The following is a 21,804-nucleotide window of genomic DNA, read 5'->3' on the forward strand; positions in this document are numbered from 1 at the left end:
GCTGCTGCACAGATTTATGTCGCAGCTAAAGGACGGCTGGCCTATTTTCTGCACGGATAACAGCGCTGGTGGCGCAGTACGCGTTTTTTTGTGTGTTTTTTTTAAAAAAAAGCTCACATCGGATGTGCGTTAAAGAGGTGTGGACTGCATCACTTTCTTTCCAGATATTAGACATCTCTGTTACATCCGTCCATTAACATGGGCATCAGAGTGGTTTGTTGTGCAGGTTGCTTTGAAGCGAAGGATGTGAATCAACACTTATGTGCTACTCAAACAGCCATTTTTATCCACTTCCTAGCATTTGCTCTAATGTATACATTAATCCCTCGTGCATTTGTGCATCAACACGCGCGGCTTCACCTCATCGCAGTTTTTTTAGTCAGTAGTCACGTGATACCCTGGGCTTGCACCAGGAGCTAGTATGACTAGCCACTGTGGCTCAGTGTAAACGAATTGAGTAAGCCACAAAAAGCCACATTCTGTGTCCAAGACAGCGGCTTGCTATAATAGCAAGTAAAACTTACAAGTAAACATTGAGTAATATTTTGTATGACTGTATCTTCACATAGTGAATGCAAGTTTTCAATTGTTGGGTGGTGTAAAACCATACCTGTTGTGGAGTGTGTGTGCGGGGAAAATCCCCCCACAGGGGGGATCCGGGGGGCCTCCCCCGGGAAATTTTTTAGATAGTGGGGTTGTTTTCCTGCATTCTGGTGCATTCCGAGGGCAAAATCTTCTGTTCAGTTTACCTACAAAAATACACTAAAGTCAATAGTTCAAACTGTTACAACCCTGCTGAATATGACTGATATGTGAATAAGTGGCTGCAACATAAACTAACAAACCCGGATATTAAGTAAACAGGAACTCGAGCAGCAGGGATGGAAATAAAGTGGAGCAAACAAAAAACACTTTTCGATTGCAACGGACGATTTTATATATTTTAAAACAAGACTTGAACACAACCAGTGAGACTGCCAAACTAACAATGATGTCACATGGTCTAGGGCAATGGATGTTGTCAAAATTAACACAAAAAAATAATCTAGAACAGAAACACAAACTAAACAATGCAGGTAACTAAACAAGAAAATAATAACCCTGCCTACCTACACTACTGAGACAAAAATACATTAGAAAGACAACATCCTCCTAACTAGTGTTTCTAGACAGAGGAATACTAAGGGAGCTAATGTATAGAGGCCTCTGTCTAGCTACCCCTAGGCCATGGACTAACAACATACAAATAACTATCAAAGAATAACTAAACTAAAATGGCAGTTACTCACCACACAGAACCATGAAACCAAGATAGACAGAAGGAGAGCTGAGATGAGATGTAGCCTGAGAGATGAGATAGAGTTCTGAGATGTAGCTTCGAGAGATGAGACAGATTCAAGATGTAGCTTTTTTCCTGAATGGCAAACAACTTATATCGGGTGTGTTTGGGGCGGGACATGCAATTTCAGGTAACTGTGGTAACTGGCTGCAGGTGAAGTGATCAGCAGGTAAATCAGAAGCTCCTTGTTGGACAGCTCCAGGGAGGCACTGGAGCTGGATTGGGTGTTCTGGGCCTAGAGAAAACAAAACACACAGGACACCAACACACCACGCCAATCTCTCCCACAAACACCCACATGCACATTCACACCTACACACAGTACACACAAAATAACACATGTTGACATACGTAACACAAACTTAACTATCTTTATTTCTATCCTACTTTATGCAGGTATAAATATGAGATTCAACAATTGAAAGCTTGCATTCACTATGTGAAGATACAGTCATACAAAATATTACTCAATGTTTACTTGTAAGTTTTACTTGCTATTATAGCAAGCGAGGTGAATACACATTTACATGCATCGCTGGTTATTCCTACCGGTCATAGGGATCAAAAGTCTAAGACTAAAAAAAAGTATTGATAATATCTTTCATTTACCTTCTGATCGGTCGGTCACCACTCCTCCCCCCTCTCAGCATTCACCATTTGCTGATTAATTAGTATTTTTTACACAAACTCTACTGTATGACACTGGATTCTTAATTTATTTAGATCCATCGTCCTCGCCTTGTCGTACACCAATTCAGGGGTTTAGCTTGTAAAAAAAGAATCTTTTTGTTTTTCATTGGACGAGAGGAGGTCATGACCCGAGTGCATATTTAATGATCGGGAGCGTTTGGGTCACTTCGGCATGCGGAAATAGCGGCGCCGGCGGAAATAGCGGAAGTGGCGAATGGCTAGCGCAAGCCCAGATACCGTACGTGCATTCTATTGGCTGACGGCATCCGAGACTCACGGAATGCAGCGCACTTTCGTGAGACACAAAAGCGCTTTAAACAGTCTGTTAGAGGGAAAAGGTAATACAGAGAGAAGGTGGTTTAATATCAGAATGGGGAGGGTTCATAAACGTTTAAATTACCATAGATAATAAAATAGTTTGTCGATATATCGCGGTATTTCGTTTTTGCGGGTGGTTCCTGGAACGCATTAGCCGCGAGTAACGAGGGATCACTGTGCTGTTTTAATCCTAGTTAATCAAAAATGGAAAAATTGGAGATTTCTCAAGCTAGTTAGATTTAACGGAAGTTTAAACTCTTGCTGAACCACTCGCAGACATATTTGATTTTATAAATCGGGAACATGCGGCCAAGAAACTGATCGAGCTAAAGGTATATAACTGCATTATCACTTATTCTGCTTTCTGTTTTTTCTTTTTCTTTTTTTTTTTTTACTTCTGTTTAAGACCTATGGTTGCACTTTAAACCCAATTTCTGGCTTTGCCAGTCAAGGTTATCTCAGAAGAATCCGCCTGCAGCAGAATCTAGACAACCTAAATCCGTCACATACCGGTGGACGGCTACGCTCCGCATGGGGTCTCGCAGCCCATTACCACGCTGATGCAGTTATAGTTATGTCTGTCTTTGTAGTCAAACTGAAAGGTTGACATGCCCCCCAGATGATCGCCCCCTTCCTCAACGGGGTCCTGCAATATCTCGGTTGTCTCCTTCAAGGCCTGAATGGGCACATTGTGCTGCAGACCAATAGGTCCTCCACGCACACACACCTGTCAAGCCATGTCCTTGGCGCCTGGGGGTGCTGAGACACTCCAGAGCCCCCCTGCTGCACACATGGTTATTGAACCCTTGCACGCTCGTGCGAACAGGCATATGTGCACTTAAATGCAGCAACATATGAACAAATAAACACATGTGGTGGTGCAGACCTCTGTGAGGACACGGGCATTTATGCGCTAGACAGACGCACACAATTGAACTTGAAGTAAACACAGCTCATGCATGCATGCTCTTTGACACACAAGCACACACACACACACACACACACACACACACACACACACACACACACACACACACACACACACACACACACACACACACACACACACACGCACGCATATGCTCAAAGACTTGGCTTTATTGGAAACACACCTCATTCCCCCTTGCTTGTGCAGAGGTTATGTTCGGCGTGTAGGTTGGCTGCAGAATTCAGAGAGGGTCAAGTTCCACATTTGTCGGGGTGGGGAGGGCAAGGCTGCACGGCGCTGGTCGAGGTGCACGGAGGTAAACTACCTGTAACTCGAGCTGCCGCTTCAATCTGTTGCAGGTTTTTCTGCTCTTGAGTCCGGCGGGGGGGGGGGGGGGTTGTGTGTGTGTTTTACATTAGTGTGTTAAATGATGAATGGAAATCCTCATATGTGATCAATAACGTCAGATCTGATTCAGTTTGTTGATTTATGGATCATCTGATCAGATTCACAAAGTGAGAACATTGAAGAAAACGCCTTTCGTCGGCCGGTTGGAGCTTCATAAATGAGAGAATCTTGGTTCCTTCAGCATTTTTCATCACGTTTATTGATCAACGATCAACCCATTATCTAGAAAATATGACTGGAACATGAATCTATAATGAAGATAATTATTAGTTGTAGGCTTGAATCAATACATCGAGCGTGTGATGCTTCTTCACTCTATCTACAGAAGAACAATGGGAAGATTTTACCCATGCAGCCAAAAAAAATCCCGTTCCAATTGGCATTTATTCTTGTTTTCTAACATCTCATGGAGTAAACAACCTCTCAATTCATCGGAATAAACGTCGGATGGATTAATTGAGAATGCAAATATATTAGTCAGAGCCCCGGTTTGGAACAGAGATTATTTTTAGTCGCATGACACATTTATAGAGCGCTACATATTTCATGACCAATTGAGGCTAATCCTATTTATTTGATGTCTTATTTTTTTGGTATGCAAAGTGCAACTGGAGTACATCCTCTCGTCTGCAGCCCCGGGCTTCCCTCGACAGAAACGGGCCGCGTCTTTTGGATTTGCACGTCACAGAAAAACGCTAACGGGTCGATTGTAACGAGCTCACGACTTGTACATGCACCCCCCCCCATGAAGGACCTACAGTGTCAAGTCCCACAAGTGTCACCCACACAATTTTCCCCTCTATTGACTTTTATATTCTGCTGCAAGGTTGGTCATCCTGGTGGAAATCTGCATGTATGACAGGCGTGATTATCATAATGATATTCCCGTGCTAAGGTAAACAGCTCCTCGGCCCCCAGAGAGAAGTAAAGATCCGTGCGGGTGTGTGGCGTTTTGACAGCTTATTTTTGGCGTTGCACTTCATGCATTTATCATCGGGCAAAAGCCTTTAAGGAGTTGTCTTTACGCTGAGCCTGGTTGCATCATCGCGATCATGTGATGGCATAAATCTCATTTGATGCCAATGGAGAGGCCAATAACTACGAAAACACGATATTCCCATAAATATTCAAAGGTGTAAGTTCGCCTTTACCCTTGAATAAATAATTTATTCTCTAAGTTCTGCGCATGCATCCCCTCAACATACCGTATGTTCCCATATAGACGAATGGACGCAAACACGAACAAAGTCATGCATGTAGAACACGTTAACCTACACGTTCCACGGTTCATCAATTTTTAATTGAAAATCGTGAAAATTTGCATTATTTGGCATTTCACCTCTTGTTGGTATGCCAACGAACAAGCAGCGAGAGAACAAAAAGACAGACAATGATCGATGAAGGGAGAACATTATGACAAAAAAAAAGGTTAGATTTGAGTGCTGCAACCTCCTGGAAAGCGACGAGGCAGAGACTAAAGGATGGGGAAACAAACATCAGAGTATACATCATCTTCCTGCAGTTGCCAGCAACCTCAGTCAATTGTTATCAGCTTGTCTGAATTTAATGTTACCCTTGGGGGTAAGGGATGCTGCCTACACATTCTAAACATTGGCCCATTGACTTAGGCTCTAAGTGATCGCTCTCCAACCGGCTTTGATAACTCACCGGATAATGTCATCACAGTCCAATTTGTCTAAATTTCATTACAGAAGGGAGGGCGTGTTTGTATTTCACACCTTCCTGAACACGTGAGCGATGCCGCAGTTACATTCCTTGAACATCGCCCGTATGTTATACCGCAGCTTCCGTTTACCCCAGGGTGCAAATCCGGGTTTATATTTGCCTCATTTTCAAAGTCTTCCTCTGCAAGTCGTTGAATAAGCGCATATCGCTCACCTCGCTCGGACGACTATGTAGGTTAGCCAAGGCTAAATCTACGGCGAGCAGATGCCACAGTATTTCTACTCATTAGTCATATCTCCTCTCCCCGTGGCCTCAGCACGCCCTGTCTGCTTCGTCATCTCCGCAGTGTCGCAACGAAAGGGGTCATTTAATTTAAAGCCCGGTTCCTGATTAGGGCTTTTGTCGGGAGCCGCCGCGCCGACTGTACCGCGGGTGTTTGGGTCAGCGACGGGCACAATAGCTTAGTTACTCTCGCTGACTTCCTCACTATTGCGTCTCTCTTTCTATCTCAGCACATTTTCCACTCGGCTGATAAAATAAGCCACTCTTTGATGAGCTTTCGGCTGGGCCGCGGTGCCGCGCCTCAGTAAATGCTTTTATAGAGACATACCACAGCCTGTCGACTTGGATCAGTCATACGGCGGTTGCACGCGTCCACTTCTTTCTCTTCTTTTGTCTACTGACGGCGCTTTTTTTTTCGATACGCGATGGAAAAGCCGACGCTCGAGTCGGTTATATATTTCAAGAACGGCCCTAAAACTGAAATGTTCAACTTTTCGCCTCGAGGCAGGAGGAGTATGTCTTGCCCTGTTCTCTGTTCAGTTGGTCAAATCCATTCCACCTTGCTATTCATCATGATTAGACGTCTGCCCCAAAGCAGTGTGAAGCCCAAGGGTAAAGCCAACCATCATCTGCAAAGCTAACACCGGCTGTGGAGAAGCAGACGGCAAGTGTGGCCAGATCCAGAAAAAAGAAACCTTAACTTAGTTTGAATGTGAAAAGCTGCTAAATTAAGGGTTCAATTCAATTGTCTTTCTCGCCTTTGTTCTCCTGGAGAGCTTTGTCGCTCTACTTGTGATTCTCATACCTTTAAGTAGTTTTAAAAAGAGAACTCAGGACTATTTTGCATCCTTTTATTCAGGCGTTAAACTGCTTGTTCAGCTTAAAAACATTAAACACTTATTTATATACATTATGCATGCGGATGGACGTTCACAGTAGCTATTTTCACCACATTTTTAGAGTGTTGTCAAGGGTTGATTTCTGTGAATCCTTTTTCCCAGCCTGTTTGAACACCTGACTTTAAGTTCTTGTTTAAAATCTCCATAGTAACGGATGATGAAACATTCATCATGGCAGCAAAAGCATTGTTCCTCCCAGCATTACCGTCGGGCGCGGTCGGAGTTATTGTCCGTTTACACTCGTGACGACATTCACCAGTTATGTCCAGCACACTGCACCACAATGAATCACTCTGTGGCTGCGAAAGCAGCGTTTTTTCAAAGATTACAGAGTGATGACTCGCTCCTCTCCTGCTTCCGCCGCTGTGGACTTACTCCAAATTTCATTTTCACGCCCTCAAAGTGATTAATTATGGTACAGTACGGCGGACATTACTGCCGGGCGCGGTCAGGAGGTACGGTCCGTTGGTCCGTTCCACTCAACAGTTATGTTCGGCACACTGCACAACTTCAGGGGTGTGAAATCACATTTAGATGCGAGCTCGCTGCAGGGAGAACGGGATAGCCGGGACTGTCTTTCATCACTTTGTAATTTAGAAAACACTCCTTTCACCGTGGGGAATGGGAAGCGGAGTAATGCGATGGAATAAAAGGGCCGAAGACGCTCTTTTCAAGGAATTTTTGTGCGTGTGTGCGTTAGCGCCCTAACGTTCCACACGCGGCACCTCCTCTTGGTGAGGAATCAGTCTCTTACAGATAGCAAAGTGATTCTGGCTGGCTTACTTGGCAGTCAAGCAAAACTATTTCACATCATTTTCCGCTCTCTGTAATATCCTTAGAAGTCGGTGAGAAGTTAATAACGTGATCCAACTGTCAGTTTAATCTCCAGCAAACCCTTTCTTTAACACGAAAAAAAAAAAAAAACAACCTTTCTGGACTTTTCAAAGAATGTCAACGCAAAAAAAAAACCTGGACATGTCAGTATTTTAATATTACCAGGAAAAAGGCAGCTTCATTCACAGAAGACTGAACATTCAACTCCTCATTCAAGGAGCTGGTGAAAAGTCGGGAGTCTTTTCATTAAACCTCAAAACATAATTGCTTTAAGCTCCTAATGTTAACATTAAGAATAAGCGGCAGTGCTGAGCTGTCAACAGTAGCGTTAGGTGCTAATATTAAAAAGTCACACATAATTTTGCAGCAATTTATCATTATAACTAGCTAAAGACACGACTGCAACAGGCAGTGAAAGTACTCTCTAAAAGTAATGCTCCAATTGTCTACTGTTAATACACCTACTGCCTATGATGGAAAAAGCACCATTAAAATCCTAAAACTTTATTATCTCAGCATCATAGTTCACTATTTGTGATGTCACAAAAAAAACCAGTCATATAAAAATGAAATTTTATACAATCAACAATGAGTGAAAATTTCCCGGTATCTAGTAAATATTCATATCGCAAGGAAAGAGACGCATAACTGTGCTAAATAGGTCTTTCATTAAGCCGCTCGATGTACGATATATGTTTGTGATTACAGTTGAATTCATGGGAGGTTGTAATTATAATGCGGCTCTAGAAATTGCAATTAGATGTTTTTTTCTCATATTGAATTCAGCCTTAATAACAGCTACATGGCATTAGAATAGAAGGACTGAGCAGCTCTACTCCTCCGTTAATGAGCAACCTGGAAGTACGGAGCAGCCGTCTCTCCGTGTCGCACTGGGTCATCCATGCCTTGTACTTCAATAGAATTGCGTATCTTTTGGAATGAATATCCTCAGTAATAATAGTGCAACATTGCCTTGAGTGCTTGGAGCTGCCTGGTGTACATTTCCCCAGTCCAAATCCCTTTGAAGATATTTTTCCAAGCTCTCAACGACTTGCAGCGTTGTAACACAGATGATTACAAGAGAGCTCTCACTGTGTTCCTGCTCGAATGAGAAGCCATGAGTACGAGTTTTTTAGCAGCTAAAGATTTGTGCAATCGCTGTAATGGTTGTAAATAAAGTCTGGTTGTGCTGTAAGCCGACGTGGAAAAAGCCAGACGCGGTCCGGTTTTATTTCCCGTTGTCTGTAAACTCTATATCCCTTTTGTGGGACCGTTTGCGGTCGTGAACGTTGCAATATGGTGCAATTGTGTCCCCGTCCAAACATTCAGAGGCCCGTTAAATGACTGACAGATGCTGTGTTGACCAAATGTTTTAGCGGTTCGGTTGAATCGACCTATGGCGTCCGAGTTCCCCCTGCCAAAGTTTCAAATTTGATCAAACATAATGAACAACAGATTTGATGCAGCGTGTCTCCGGCACTTGTTACAGAGCCAAGATTGGCCTTGCCATTGTGCGGAGATTATATTTGAGTTTTTGGAAGTGGAGATTTCTTTGTTTTTCTTTTGTGGCCTTGATCCACAATTACAGTATTTTCCACATTATAAGGCGCACCTAAAACCTTTAATTTTCTCAAAAACCGACAGTGCGCCTTATAATCCAGTGGGTCTTATGTGTGAAAAAAGTTTCGAAATAGGCCATTCATTGAAGGTGCCCCTTATAATCAGACGCACCTTATAATCTGGTGCGCCTTTTATATAAAAAAGGTTTAAAATAGGCCATTCATTGAAGGTGCGCCTTATAGTCCAGTGCGCCTTATAATCCAGTGCACTTTATAATCCAGTGTGCTTTATAGTTCAGTGCACCTTATAATCCTGTGCGTTTTATAGACCAGTGCGCCTTATAGTCCAGTGCGCCTGATAGTCCAGTGCACTTTATAATCCAGTGCACCTTATAGTCCAGTGCACTTTATAATCCAGTGCGCTTTATAGTCCAGTGCGCCTTATAGTGCAGAAAATACTGTAATGTGATAAAGATATCACACCTTTTGTTTTGGATTGTGTCTGTGCTAGGTTTACTGTTTTGATATGTAGTCGTGCTATGAAGAGCTGATGTTTCAAACAACCTAAATAGGTAAGAAATAAAAATAAAGATCTTTTCATTTTGCATAATCCGATACCTACCTCATTTGCATAGCAAACGCCGCTGCTGATTAATTCTTTTTTCACTTTGGCTTATTATTCAAGACCATTAACATTCTATACCGACGCTTCAGTTACAAAAGCTTTGGCGCTCATCACTTTTTTAATGCAGGTGAGATTTAATTAGAAGTCAGGTAAAGATAGTTTGCATCACAATAATGAAGAGAGAGCTCGGCGATTCTTCGGATAAAGGGAGAAACAAGCTTTTCAGATCGGTTGAATGCCATTTTTGAATTTACCTGTGTGGAACTGTTCATGTGGCGCATTAATTCAGCCGTAATTAAATGTAACCACTTAAACCTGCACGCCGGCATCATCTCGACAAAAGGTTCTCATTGAATATGGCGAGCGAAAAGGGAAACAGACGCGAGAGAAAGTGGCAAAAGACGGGTTGATACAAAGGCGATGAGGCAGTGCCGGAGAGAGGAAGCAGTGCTGGGGGGTGGGGGGACCAGACAGTGCAAAAGGTGACTAAGGGGGGGAGGCAGTCATCAAAATGCTAATGTTGCATGGGATATTTACTGCAGAGTGTTAATGCTGTTTAAAACAGGCACTTTGTCCTGCAGCCCATCACCAAGCCCCTGGTAGTCCCTAATAAATCAGGCATTAAAAAGCTGATGTGACCCGAATAGCACTTTGAGAACGAGACAACAGCTGAAAAATTTATGAAGATGGCACTTAATGATGCTCGACCCAGAAGAGTACCAAACGTGTAGTTTGCGTATGACGGGACTGTTCTGAATGCGCTGGAGATTACTCTGCAAGCCTCCCTTGTCTTTTATTTTGAAGTTGCACATGTTTTTTGTGACATTCTTCTGTTCTCACCTGCTTCCTGTCTGTGTTTCCTTACAGGTCAGAGAATGGTTTTATTATCTGGGATGTGATATCGAGGGATTTGTGACGAGAAACAATCGAGAGTCGCCTTCCTACTCACACTCGGGTAAAGTCCAGCTTTTATTCCTTAAAGATGTCAGACCCGTCAGAGGTGATTGACTTTGAATCATGAAATTGATCTATGACAGGTGTTCGTCTTGGTATTGAAATCTGTTGGACGTCACCTGTAAGCCTTTAATTTCTGCTGCCAGCAACACGGAAGTCCTTTTTTGGTTGGTAAGCAAATCTGTCCAGCGTGTTTAGGAAACCATTCCCTGATGCAAATTATATTTTTACTGTAATCATGCAAAAGTGCAGCTGGCTTCCATTTTTTTTGCCCCTCCTGCCCCGTGCTCACCCCTCCACCTTCCACGAAAACCCTTCACGCACCAGACTCCCTCTCCTCCCCCTTGTCATCGACGTCTTCTGCAACCCCGTGTTTGCTCTTCCCCCGTCCTTCTCTCACTCGCCACAGCCCTCCCCCTTTCCCCCCTTTCCTGTCAACACACACACACACACATATACACACACACACACTTCCCGCCGTCACATCCAGCGATGTTCTCCATACTTAATGAAGCCACCAGCCTCTGTACCTCCCGCGGTGAGCTGGGATTGAATTCAATTAGGGAGATTGTTTGCCCTCCAGAGTTTACTGGTGGGCTCCACGGATGATGGTTTTGCCTTCCGACGCCCCTCCCCCCTCACTTCCTCCACCTCCGACGCTTGCACACGTACACAAACACACCCCGCCGCATCCATTCAACCTGTTTCCCCTTCAGCTAACTCAATAAATTCACTCTGCTTTCTCCATTTTTTCCAACCATCTCTCTCTCGCTCTCTATTTTTTTGGCATTTCTTTCCAATCCCATGTCGCTGGTGTCAAGTTATTTTACCCCCCATGTGTCAACTTTCATTGCTATTATTCCTAAAAAAACAGGAGAATAATCAAGAATTCAATCTCAATGTAAACCTAATTCCAGGATAATGCCAATTTTTGGATTAATCTGCTTCTTCGACGGCACATTCCTGACAAAAAAAAAAACGATAGTGAATGTTGCTGACATGGGAGGAACGGTTGCATTAGTCACAAGGTGAAAATTGAATTTTCCTGTCATATGAATAACACTGAGAGCAGCGGGCGGGGTCAAAAGCGTGGCGCCGGCTCGTTGGTAAAAAAACATCGCTCTCTACTCTGCATAGAAACTCATTCCAGCAAACTTTGCTCAGCAACCCGCTGCTTCGCTCCAGACGTCACGCTGCGCGGCGTCCCTCAGAAATCAGATACTGCATTAGCAGCGAAAGATGTCAAATTAATTAAAAGCCGGGGATTGCTTTTGATGAAAAATATCCTAATGCACCCAGACATGGAATCACAAAGTTCATTTAATGCACCTTCTTTTTTCCTAATTTGTGGTCAGTTTGGATCACGTCAGTCTTCTCCGGGGTTGTTTTTTTTCTTCTTCTCCTTTCTGGAAAGTAAAACCTGATTCACATGCTTAATATTTTGCACAAGCTTAGGAAGTAACAGTTGGAAGCCTGAACTTTTTATTCGAAAGTCTAGAAACTTGTACAACAAAAAAATAAACAGCATTTTTCTCACTATAAGGCGCACTGGACTATAAGGTGCACCTTCAACGAATGGCCGATTTGAGACCGTTTTCATATATAAGGCGCACTGGATTATAAGGTGCATCTGATTATAAGGTGCACCTTCAATGAATGGCCTATTTCAAAACTTTTTTCACAAAAAAGGCCCACTGGATCATAAGGCGCACTGGATTATAAAGCGCACTGGATTATAAAGCGCACTGGATTTTAAGGCGCAGTGTCAGTTTTTGAGAAAACTAAAGACTTTTAGGTGCGGAAAATACTGTACTCTGTCTTTTCGGAAGCTCTGAACTCAGCACCATCCCACAATGCTTTGCATACCCAACACAGTTGCCCATCGAATCAGCCATTCAAGTTAGCTTGGCCATAATGGCCTGTGATGACGTTAACCCCGCCAAGTCCCGGGTTCTGTTATCTTAAAGCTCTGCCATTTGTTTTTGTAGCCTGGACTTTCTGACGCGATGCAAAACGGTTCATTTGAATGGAAAGGGAGTGAAATCCTTTCGGCCGATGTCAGCAGACTTCTTGAATTTGAATCCCGTCCAGAGATGGTTGACTTTTGCACGTCTTTTGTTGTTGTGTCAAGTTACTCGACGAACCGAGGGTCAGCCGCCGAAACAACCCGGCTCGGGGATACCGAACCGACCGCTCAATCTCTTTAAATGACCAAATTATTTTACAGGCATGCATTCCCTGATGTGGAGAATGACTCATGGTGGCACATTTGTTGACCTTCCTCGCAAATTGCCGCTGTCTTGACAACGGCAGCCTTCCGGAAATGTATTAGCTCAGATATGTTTGTGGACATTTTGTCCCAACAGGTGAAGAGTTCATGAATGAACGCCCCCGCAGATGCTGAAAGACCAACGCTGTGCAAAAGATAGGGAAAAACTAACGGGGTGTGCTTTCTTTTTTTTCCTTCAACAGTTATTGCAATATGGAAAAAAAAGTACAGGAAGTTTCAGCATTTTACTCGAGCGGCTCTATTTGAGAGGAATTAATTAGCTGGGGATCTTTTTGTGGTGGGTAGCACTATTAAATGAAAAGTGCTGCCAGTCAGAGTCACTTCTGACAAATGACAATAAAAGTAAAATAGCCCCCTCAAACCAGAGCTATTTAAATCAAACTAAATGATGTTGTCTCAGACGGACCTCTCTTGTTATATCCGTGACGGAAAATGAGAACCACATGAGTTCTCTCTTTTGTGTCGAGCAGCACATTGTGATGTCTGCGCTGAAACGATGTGTTGTGCGCCTTTGCCAGAGAAGTATTAGTTTATATGCGGGCGGTATTGTTGGTTTTAACCTCAAACAAGTCTAATTACTCATTCATTTATCCGCATTATTCAGGCGATGTAAGGGTTGCCTCTAAGGAGTATAAACACAACAGCACACCACACTAAAGCCTTTATTTCCTGTTTTTGCTCTGGCCGGGTTCGCTGTAACCTTCGTTATTCAGTGTTTTCGAGGTCCTTACAGGATATATCTGACTCTGTGTGCGGTGGTCATGATTGATTGGCATTTGTGTGCAAGTCATGTGGAAAAAATGCGTAATGTGGCGTCTGCTGGAACAGTTCTCCGATGCAGCTCGACCTTTTTTTTGTGTTTTAAAATTCTGAAAATTGTTTATTTCGGGAAATATCTTTAATGCACCTCATAGCAGTCACACTTTTTAAAAAAAAAATGTGCATGTGAACATATCTCTTGTTTTGATTGGTGCAGGTAAACCTTCCTTAGACAACAGTGCCCCTCACCCTCGTCTGACAGGGACACCGGTAAATTTGGATGGAGCTATTTCGGTATGACGAAGGGGTTACCAGGAATTGGCACAAGTGTCTTGACGTGTGCCCTGCTGCTCTCCTGATACCTGCCCTGACAGTTTCCACTCCTTAATAAAACAATACCTTGACAGCGAGTTCTCATGGCAATGCTTGCAGCTTCTTTCCGTCATCTTTTACCAAATCTTCCTCTCTTCCACCACCCTGGTCTTTCACAATGATGCCAACGAATGTATGTTGATGACAATCTGATTAGAGCAATGCTTGCTACGCTAATATGTGACATGACAGAGGTGTCCAAGGTGCATCCTGTAAACATGTATATTTAGAAGAAATCTTTGAAAATATATATCGTCCAGCAAGTCTGAGGTAGTCCTGTTTGGTTCGTGAAACGAAGCCTCACTTTGACCCGGGATGCGTTCTGTCCAAACTAAGTTGTGCAGCCCAAATCAGCTGAATTTGACATCCTAAAGCAGGTTTATGGAGGAGTTAAAACATCACTTACAACATTAAGAGGAGAGAAGAGAGGAAGAGATTACTCCGGATCTTTTTATAGAGGATCGCTCCATCTTATCCTTTTTAGCTCACTCATTAGTTCCCGTTTCCCCTGGAGGGTAATTCTCTTTTTCTTTTTTGTCTCTCTCATTGGTGCAAAACCTGGTCGGCTATCTCGGAAAACAAATACCTTTGTAAAGTTTGAAGATGCTTGTGTGGTCGGAGGTAGTCCCGCTTTGACAGGTGTGGGGAAGGAGAAGAAAAAAAAAAAACGGCCCAGGAGAGGTAAAGGGAGACAGATGAATAATGGTTGTACATGCTTCTTTTTGTTGGCAGTTGAGGCTGCGGAGCCCACAACATGCCTTTTCTTCATTTTCTCCCCCGTCCCTCTCATTCCTTCTATTTCCTCCCTCCCTTTGGCTACCTGTGAAATCAGACATTTGTCAAAAGAAATAACCAACACTTTTGCAACCGGCTGTCAAGGGAATTCATCACCGTGCAACCTGCGAACAAGCCGAGGTAATAAGAAGTTGTCAAATGTAAAGTGTCCTCTTCTTTGACGGGGAGTATGCTTTTATGTTGGCTTGTCCGGTGTCTGTCCTGGGGCTGCTACAGGTTTACTAAAAACCTCTTTAGAGAGAGGGATAATTGAATAATGTCCTGCGACTCCGAATTTGGCTGCAAACTTGATATTTAGTGCTGGAAAATGGAGACGCAGATGGAAAGGGAGTTTGTTGTCACCGCCAGCCAACCGGCCAAATGACTGGCGTGATGGACCGCTTTCATATTTTTTCACGACTCCTTGTGATTATGTGCCATTTTCAAGTGCACCAGTCCTCCCGTTCTTCTCACATATTTCTCGAGTGGTTCATGAAAATTCAATTTCCATATTTGTTCTCCGTATGCATCAACCTCTACTGCACAGAAGTGCCTGTCTTATCGAAGCATAACCGGAGAAATGATTGATTTGCATCTGTTTATCCACGGGGAGCGCCTCCCCCGCCGTGAGTCCTGGTGATCCCGGGTGCCAGGTTCCCAAAGGTGCCGTTGCACCCGACTATCCTTCTTTTTTAAACCGTTGACAGGACCTGAAATATAATCCTAGAATTATATTTACAACCCGGCACTGGCAACAAACCCAACAATTTATGACATACTTTTTAATTAGAAATAATGTCTTTGTAGAGATTAACTGATGGATGGTTTAATCAATATATAGACTGTGGCCGGTCCTGATGAATGTCTCTATTGACAGTGTGTGGAGTAGTCTAACTTAACACTTTGTCTTTCAAAGAAAAATGCAGTGGCTTGTCGGGTGATGGAATCTGTACGCTGACTCTTCACCGTCCTTCCATTTCACTCTGTCAACACCCGTTTCTCAACAGGACTGCTTTCTCCTAGTCAGTCAACCACCTCTGTCACACTGTATTTAAGCAATTATTCACCTGTAGTAAAACTTATGTTGTGTTCAGGGCCACATTTCCTCAGGTTTAGATAAAATAAGTGTTGGAGGTAGGGTCCCGTCAATCGTGGTCTCACAAGTCACAACTCTATTCTTGGATTGGTAGGGCTTTTTTCAATGGGAAAGCAATTTATTCGCTTTCTTTGCTTCTTTTATTCCACCCAGGTTCAGAAACAAGAGAGCAGAAAGGATTTTCATGAGGAATAATTAAATAGGACTCAAGTCTATGGGATTTGTTTCCTGCCGTGGTGATTGATTGCATAATACACACTGGGGATGGAATTATGGTACTTGACGAGTGAAGTTCAATTTTGTCATTTGTGGCTTATTGTAGAGTACCCCAGAAGATCTGTGCCAAACTCAGTCTGGCTTTTTTCTACCAGACAAAAGCAAACGCTTATCAGAAACGTTGAGGTAGAATTTGGTTTCACATCAATAAGCAAAAAGACTCTAACTTCAGCTTGGCTCTTTCATTGTGTGATTGATCGTTCTGTCTAAAAGCTATTAGAAAGTGCTGACAAGCGCCTAGAATTCTGTGGTGTCTGAATTGGTGGACTATCAGTCGTTAGTCCACCAAATATCTTTGCAACCGTTTCAGATAGAAAGATGAAACAAAAAGCACATTACTCGGGCAGCAAAGGGGATAAAAATGAGATGATGATCTTGATCTTGAGAAAACTAAGTCAAGGTCAAATTCCAACTTTGTACACCCAGGAACTGGATAAGATAGAAAGACGAAGGAGAAGGCCAGTGTACGTAAGACCGTACATCAAAGCACTGCCGTTGATCTATGAAAGTAGGTCAGAGCACTAGCGTTGATCTTTGACCTATGCAAGGAGTTAGGGTAAAATTTCAAATTCATGGGTGTCACGGGACGTTGTAGTCTGTGACTGCCTCAGTTCTAGTTGATATTAGACTCCTGGCGGTCTCGTCAATAAAGGCACCACAGTGGATGGTGGCGGATTCAGAATGTGTGAGTGAAAGTTAAGTTGTCAAAGGGGCTGTGGTTAGAATAACCTTCACAAGATGTCTGCGTAGGTTCTCATTTATCCAGGTCCTAGTTATCCAAAGCTGTTTAAATCAATCCACTTTAAGAAAGTGATCTCTTCAATTATCAACATGCCGGAGCATCTAGTTTAGAAAAACTGTATAGTCATCATTACTCTTTTATAAATGCTTTCAAAAGCCTGTATTATAGTAGGGTAACATTATTTAAACCAGTAATTTGCAACAGTAGGAAACAGAAAGATGAAGCATCTGTGATCTTCCTTCATTGTCACAAATGATTGCAACATGACGCTTATTGTTAGCATCCAGACCACCTACTTCAAAGACAACGCTAATAGACGGGATAATCTTATCCATATGCACACACACCCTCACACACACACACACACACACACACACACACACACACACACACACACACACACACACACACACACACACACACACACACACACACACACACACACACACACACAATCCATAATATCGTCAATCTTAAGAAAACCCAACCACAATGTCTTTCTTTCTCAGTGATTAGTGTTGCGTTCACTGCCCAGGGCAGCCGGAGGCCTTAACAATGACCTTATGGTTTGTGTCCATGGGTTTGGGAATAGAATAACCATGACTGATATGGATCCCGTTCTATGTAGCTTGACTAGTCCCCCTCGTCAATGGTTAACTGTTCCTCGGCAATTCAAAGCATCTGGTCCCTGTTGCAACTGACCGCACTCCTGTAGATCTTGACCCGGCTACGCTTTCTTTGCCCCCATCGGCCTCATTTCCACTCATTTCTCCAATTCTTCATTCTGCTGGCATGTCTGAGCTTATCTGCCTCCTTTGTGCAACATAAGCTTGTAAGATAAGCAGTATATTGGGCCGGGTTACTCATGTCTGTCTTGTTCATTCATCAGAATCGTCTAATTCCCCCCCAAGAAACCTCTTTCCCAGACTGCAGGTGGGCCGTTTTGCAACACGGTGGGCAAGCCTGATCCCTCCAAAGCAAACAGACTTTTTAGTCCCTGCTGTCGCCATTGTCTTCTCTGTAAGTGACGGTAACGTTACAATACTTGTGCACACCGAGAGTGCACACATGACTAATCTCGGAGACGGTGTAAAAACATGCCACAGATAGGTATGAAGCTTTAGCCGAGATTAGCCGTGCAGTCAAGAGTTATTCATTTGTTGTATTTGCCCCAACCCCCCCCTTTTTTTTATTATCCTGGTTGACAGAAAGGTGGCACATGGAAAAATACCCATAATCCCACTGGGATCCTTTATGGCACTTAGACTGCTAAGTTCACAGGTGTCTCCAGTTGTGTCTTTAAGCCGTCTAGCCTCTAGCGGACTTTAGGTTGTCTTCCTCAAAGCGTGACCCAGTTCTCGCCATACCATTGCACAATATACAGTAACTCTTTGTGGGAGGGGGGGTGCCTGGGAATGAAACGGGTACACATCTGAGTAAGACTAATGCCCCAAGACTCCAACTGTTCATGTTCACTAGTTAGGGTCATTTCCGTCCTCGCTCCCTGTTCTGGGCAGTTAATTAGGAATTATAACATGGCACGACCCCCAGGATGTTCTCCATGGTTGGAATAATGAACACCTGGAAATGGTGAAGATCAAATGTGGGGAGGAAAAATCATTTGGCGTGTGCACAGGTAATTTCATTAAGACTTTTGAACTGCTGTGCCCTCTATAATCAGCATTTTTTTCACTCTGTTTCTTCAATTTTTTGGACATTGAAGTATTTTTTAAATTCTTTTTAATGTCTTGGAGGTATTTCTCTCTGGTCGGATAAGTCCGATCCTCGTCCGTCATGTGATCTGTGGTGTAATATAGTTAAAGATACAGAAAACAAATTAATTAAATGAAGATTAGATTTATTGTAATCCTGCCCAGCGCCAGTGAAATCCTTTGCAAAACTAATTTAACTGTCTTCACTCTCTGCGTTAATTCGATTTCTCTTATTTAATAATCATATTATTGTTTAGAACCCAATCCTAACTTTTTATTAAGTAGACTATTGAATGACACATGTGCGGTACTTTCTGCAAGACCGTAAAATAATTCATTCATCATCGTAAAGTTTAGGCAGAAATAAAAATTTAAATAAAAACATAAATATGTTTTGCAGAGAGATGCACCCCGTTGTTTGTTCCGTCTGGGGAGTTTTTTGAGCATCACCTAGCAGTAAATTCCTATTGAAATGTGTGTTGCCTTCTTTTTATTTTATGCAGTCTTTCCATTTGTAGCATCAAAACAAAATGTTCCTGTGCTGTTTGTGTATTCATGGAGGGATACAGCACAGGTGGAGCGTGGGTTTCTACGGTTAAAAATAGAGGCTAAATATCACACTATTTTACATGCACTCTCCAAAAAAAAATAAAAAAAAAAATCCAATTGAACCTATAATTCCGATATTGCATTTCTAGCGCAGCTGGTGAGCAGCAGCGATTTTTACCATTCTCCCCGCGTAGACGTCCCAGTTTCTCTCCCCGCTGCCGTATCATAATCATTTGGCCTGATGCCTTGATTCGAATCGGCGAATTGTTACGCCCCGACTAGGTGGAGTATGATACATCTGCTCACAGGCCACATTATTCTATCAGCTGCATTTGCAGGTCACAATGCAGAGCTAAGGGTTGTGTTTCCCCCACCACCACCCTTTTCCGTCTGTGCTGGCATCGAGTACGCGCCGGTACACACGGCGGCTAGATGCAGTCTGGCAGGCCTAGTGAATCATCTTCCCGTCACAGGTAGGGGAAATACAACAGCGGGATTGGCAGTACAAAGGTGGCGTCTGGCCCGCTGTTGAGTGAGGTGTTTGGCTTTGCTTCTGCCTGAAATGTGGAACCATTTTTTTTCATAGAAAAGGAAAGTTTTTGTTGGACAACTTTTTATTCTTCTCTACCCGAGGTAGATTAAACCTTTAAGACTTGAATTTTTTTCTCCAAATGCCGTGTGTCTCTCTCCTCCTGGTGTGTGTTGGAGAGGACGTTTCATCTCAGCTCTTGTAGGGAAGGTGTTTTGCGAGGGCCGCTGATCAAAGGACAGAATCCTCAAGGGCCGACAAGGGCCTCGGCGCGAGCAGCAGATGTTTCCCCTATCTGTTAACGCCTCTGTTAGAGCTATCTTTATTTAACCAGCTCAGGCGGTTGAACCCCCACGCTGGTTGGTTGCGGAGGCCGGATCGCTTTTCGTCCCTTTTGTGCGTCGGAACCCAAAACGCCCAAGATATCTTGTTCCTACGTGACACTCTCATTGTTTCCTCTGTGAATTTCTGGAAAGAAAAACCCCTTTTACAATAATTGGGTGAGAATAAAACACTTGCGTTTGCTATTGTCTACTGGATGTTCTTACATTCTGACCAGTGGTTGAAGAACCCAAGAGAAGAAGCAGGACATTTTTGGCGTGGTTATAGTAAGAGTATCAAGGGATCAAGAGGGGGAAAAAAAACAGGAAGTTCAGGTTTCAAATGGAAGCAAAAACCTAAAAAAAAAAAAAGACCGGTTTTAGCGACAGAAATAATTTTTAAGTGAGAATAAAGAGAATTCACAAACTAGGTACCGGAAAACAAAGTGGACGAGGACGTCGGTTGAACTAGATTCTTCGTATGGCATGCAGAAGATTGATTGAGAGATTCTGCGAGCCTAATTGTGTTGTACCATCTGCCCAAGTCACAGAACCTGCCAGGCATGTGACAGTTTCCAACAGGCACACTGACGAGCAGATGTGTGCACGAAGAGTGTGTGTGTGTGCATGTGTGTGTGTGTGTGTGCATGCGTATTTAAGCATGTCAAGCTCTCTTTACTTTGTGATCACATCTTCTTTTTAAGAGAATTAAGACGAGCTCTCTACCCGAATTACCAAGAAGTGACAAAAGCAACTTCTTTTTTTCCCCTCCCTCGACATAATTAAATCTCTTCCCATTTTTTTTTTTTTGGTGTCTTTTCTTATTTGTTCAGTCTATCAGAGATGTTGGAAAGTGAGCCATTGTTGCTGTCAGCATTGCTATTGATATAACAGATTGAAAACTGTCATATACTCGGAATGTATTTCCAGAAATCAATCAACCCGTTCCCCTGTCAGTAGCAAAACGAAACCGATCGGCGATGGAATTAAACAAAGACGACTAATAAAAACACTCCACGCAAACATGCAAGACTAATTTATTCATGAAATTAATTTGGTATTCAATGAGACGGGTGGGGGGGAGTTGTTTTCACACACAAACTGTTTTAATCAAATGTGCTAACTAGCACTAATTTTGTTAATAATAATTGCGCCAAAGAAACTTTCTTACCTTGTTAGCCTAGCCCTCCTGGCTCACCAGTGACCATGAGATTGATTTATTTCTACATATTAAACGTCTGTTTGATATGTTGAAATAAGCAAATGAAGTAAATAGTAATAGAAATAAATAATAGTGCCTATGTCTTACAAATGTAGGCGCTTGCTGCTGGATTTTGTTACCAAACTGGATTAGCATCAAACTACGCTAACTTAATTGTCTGCTTGCTTTAGTGTCAGATTTAGACGTGAGTGGAATCAATTTTCTCAGGAAGAAAGCAAATTTTAAAGCCTTTACAAACTGTTTTTTCGTTTTTTCTGGGATTAACATCTAAGAAAACATTTAACCCCTAAGCAACCAATCCCACTCCCCCAAATGGAACGATTTACCTGATGGTGCGGACGGAGCAAAAATGTCTCCACAATCAGTGTTGGAAAGTATTTACAACTAACAAACAAGCAAACACTCTCCTACTTAAAGTCACTGAAGTGTGAGAAGGTGCACCTGAAATTGGATGCATTTGTCTCGCCAAAGGGGGGGAGGAGACAAGGCAAACAAGGTAATTTAATTTGCATATCAAATCACCGGTAGGCATCCTTCTGCTGCCTTTTGTGTCCTCTTGGTTTTAACTCTAGTTTCTTGAAATACTGTGTTAGAAGGATGTTTTCAAGCATCCTATATCATTAGCATTATAATAAATTGAT

The 21,804-nt window shown here is 42.9% G+C and overlaps 1 protein-coding gene across 2 annotated transcripts in view; it reads left to right on the forward strand.

Annotated features, from left to right (window-relative positions):
- Positions 1-21,804, forward strand: part of LOC137590367 (adhesion G protein-coupled receptor L3-like) — a 178,839-nt gene that overhangs the window by 12,739 nt on the left and 144,296 nt on the right. For both annotated transcript variants that reach the window (XM_068307945.1, XM_068307946.1), the window contains exon 2: positions 10,436-10,523. The gene's annotated coding sequence lies outside the window, so the exon portion shown is untranslated. The remainder of the gene's footprint in view (positions 1-10,435; positions 10,524-21,804) is intronic.

This window comes from Antennarius striatus, chromosome 23, assembly GCF_040054535.1.
Source record: "Antennarius striatus isolate MH-2024 chromosome 23, ASM4005453v1, whole genome shotgun sequence".
Classification (NCBI taxonomy): Eukaryota; Metazoa; Chordata; class Actinopteri; order Lophiiformes; family Antennariidae; genus Antennarius; species Antennarius striatus.